Genomic DNA, 3,454 nt, shown 5'->3' on the forward strand with positions numbered 1-3,454 from the left:
TGTGTGTGTGTGTGTGTGTGTGTGTGTGTGTGTGTGTGTGTGTGTGTGTGTGTGTGTGTGTGTGTGTGCATCGCTGACTTGGACATTTGTTTGGCAGCAGAGACGCAAAGGGATGCTGTTAACGCTGCAGGAAAAACAAAATCACAAGTCCTTTTGGATCGCCGTGTGTTAACATGTAAACACTGTTCCAAATGAGGTGATACAACTCAGTTTGAAACCAAGAATTTTACTCTGTGTAAGTTAACTCTTTAAACATAAGACAGCTTCCCCACTTGTTGGCCCTGAATCTGTTTCAGAGTGGGAATGTTTCTCGTTTCAAATCCAGTACCGGGTCATTTCCAGAGGAATCGCCGGTGAGCCGAATCTGATCTCCAAATTAATTAGGAGTGAAAAGTTTCACAAACTCAAAGCGTGAACCCGAAAGCGATCCACAGTAGATCCAAATCTCAGTCTTTTCTGTCTGGAGTTTCGGTTTCTCGACCGAAACAAGATGAACTGTTTCCTCAAGTTTATTTGTAAAACACATTTCAGTAACCAATTATTCAACAGTAGTAAAAATTACATTTAGTTAGCCTTGATTTAAAGGAACTCTGTGATTTGTGGTGCATAGAAGCTGAATGCTGATCCTCCATGTTTGGTTCAGGAGACCTGAGTGACCTGGAAGGTTGATACAAGCTGTTGAGTGATTTATAAACTAACAAACACATTTTAACGTCTATTCTCTGAGCTCCAGGGAGCCAGAGGAAGGACTGGTTTTAGTCAGAACGCCAGCAGCAGCATTCTGGCAGACGCTGTTGCAGTAATCAATGCGATTAGAGATAAAAACATGAATGAGTTTCTCTAGATCTTCCTTTAATCCTGGAAATGATCTTCCAGTGACAAAAGGCCGACTTTGTAACCGTCTTTATGTGTCTCCGAAGGTTCAGACTCAGATTTCAGGCCAGATCACTCGTTTAGAGTCATAAAACATAAAAACCAACTCTAGATTGTTCCTCTTTGTTAATAACTTCAGTTTTGTTCAGCTGGAGAACGACTTCCACACCTTTATTTCTTCAGTGATTGGTTGGTTCAGAGCCACCTGCTGACATCATAACGTAGAGCTGTGTATCATCTGCACAGTTATGACGGCTAATCTCATTATTTGTTATAAGCTGAGCTAGCAGAAGGCATTGACACTTGTTTATCACTTTATTAGGATTGATACCTTTTATTTTGCCCTGCAATTGTTTTCAGTGTTGGCAAAACAATTGAAGCAAGAAAATATCTTCTAAAACATATTGTTTAGAAGGCAGAGCAGGAGTTTTGTTCATTACAATCAAATTAGAGGCGGTGTGAAACATCTTTTGTTTGTCTAAAATGATTCAGCTGTGTTATCTAAGAGGCTGAATGAAGCCTTTCCTCGGCCGCTGAGTTCACTGAGGCGGATGTCTCCAAGGACGAAGCTGTGGGGCGGCTGGAGGTGGCGCTGAGCGGGTCCAAAAGTCTCACAACCAAAGAAAGAAGAGCGGGAGTGAGAGAGAAACTTTTCACAGAGCCGCTTCAGATAACCAGACGCAGGCAGGGGAAGGTAAGGTCAGCTCCCTCCGCCCATCCCACCTCGCTCCTCTTCATCAGCAAATATCTATAGACTGGGCAAGCTCATCATTTCCAGTCCGCTGCGGGCAGAGGAATCCAGATCAGGTTTCAGAACAGAGATGGGGCGTTTTAAGCTAACTGGATGGTAGCGGTGTCATCGGGAAAATAGCTTTGTCCTTCAGAGGAGCATCCTTATTGTATTCCACCAAGCAGTTCCTGTTAATGACGCAGTCCGCCAGGGGAGGCAAATATAGACGCCGCATCGTGGTTCTTCTGAGCTTCAGCTCGTTGGGAAAGGAGCCAGACGTTCAAAAATCTGAGTCAATTCAGAAATACTTCATTTATCCCAAAGTGGGATTAAATTAAATGTTGTATCTTCAATGAATCGTCGTGGACTAGAGACTAAAGACCTCATGACATGCTAACAGCTCGATTTCAACCCACAATCACATTTTGTACACTTCATCAGCTGTTAGCGAGCACTGCTAATCCACCTCATTTGCTTTTGCTACTCATCTTTAAATCTCTGATTGGCCGTATGGTGGGAAAGCCGGTCAGAGGGACGTTGGAGTCCCTGCTTTCTGGTCCAGAAGCCTCCTTTGTTTTGGTTCTTCTGGGATTTGGGCTCATAGTTCAGGAATTGTTTGAGCTTTTCAGATGCTAATCAGCAGCTAGCACCAGTTTTACGCACCATAACAAAAGTAAAAGATCAGCGGGAACATGGAATGCCTCAACCAAAAACACTCCAAGCAAAGTCTAGAAAAAGAACAGATGCATAAATGTTTTATTTTCCTTCGTGGTAGCAGCATCATGCTAGTCTTTAGCATAAACATGGAAGCTAATCTAAAATATCGATAAGATCAATATTTTAATTTATTTTAGTTCTGCAATCTAATTTCTCAACTTTACCGTAAAGCTTTTGATTTGATTTTTTTCCTCAAATGTCATTTTTGCACTTTGCTTAGAAAACAATGCACGCAAATGTGATTTGTTTTCCTACTGTTAACATTTATCGTGTAAATATGTTTTTAAAGTATTTTGTAGACACATATTAACTTTATCTAAATTCTGTCCGAGGTTCGAACAAAGTAATCCAAAATAATAAAAAAAAAACACCAAAACCTTATTTAGTTGGTATTTGATCGACACCAAAACAGGCATTATTGCACATCTTTCAGCCATCAAATATAAGCAATTCAGTCACATTTGTAAGTCAGAACGTTCCAGTCAAAGTCCAGACCTAAATCTTTAAAATCAATGTTTGCAGACGCTCTCTATCTAATCTGACTGAGCTTCACATCCGGTGCAGAAAGAGCAGGAAACATTTCGAGTCTCTATCTGGGAGAGACTTTACATAAATCTCGTCATAAGCGTCAGAATTTCTTTGAAACCTGTGATTTTATATTTCATTTTCCTGCCAAGTAAACGGACTGATTGAAAATCAGGGAGAAGAGAAGGAAACCCAGGGGTATAAATCACTGTGACAGAGCGCAGGGAAGCTGGAAATCCTCCTCTGCCACAAAGTTAAAAGGATCAAGACTTCACTTTTTCCCCTTTATTGCTACAAAAATCGTACTTTAATCACCGAGTTCTCTTGTTAAACGAACTTACTGCTGGATTCCGTGGCACCAGATTTGCGCACAACCAGTAAAAGTGAAACTATCACCTTTGGTTTGTCTTTAACTTCCCACTCCTGAGCTTTCAGGGGATAAACCAGAACCACGGTGTTCTGTTAGGTGCTGCTGCTGCTGCTGTCTAACCAAGTCTGAGAAAGATCAAGACTGCGTCCCGTTCACTGAAAGAATAAAAAAAAGAGGGGGGAGAAATGACGTTATTTGACCATGTGCCCAAAATCCTTAATGAATAACTTAGAACTAGG

The sequence above is a fragment of the Poecilia formosa genome, unplaced genomic scaffold, assembly GCF_000485575.1.
Source record: "Poecilia formosa unplaced genomic scaffold, Poecilia_formosa-5.1.2 Scaffold69, whole genome shotgun sequence".
NCBI classification, from domain to species: domain Eukaryota; kingdom Metazoa; phylum Chordata; class Actinopteri; order Cyprinodontiformes; family Poeciliidae; genus Poecilia; species Poecilia formosa.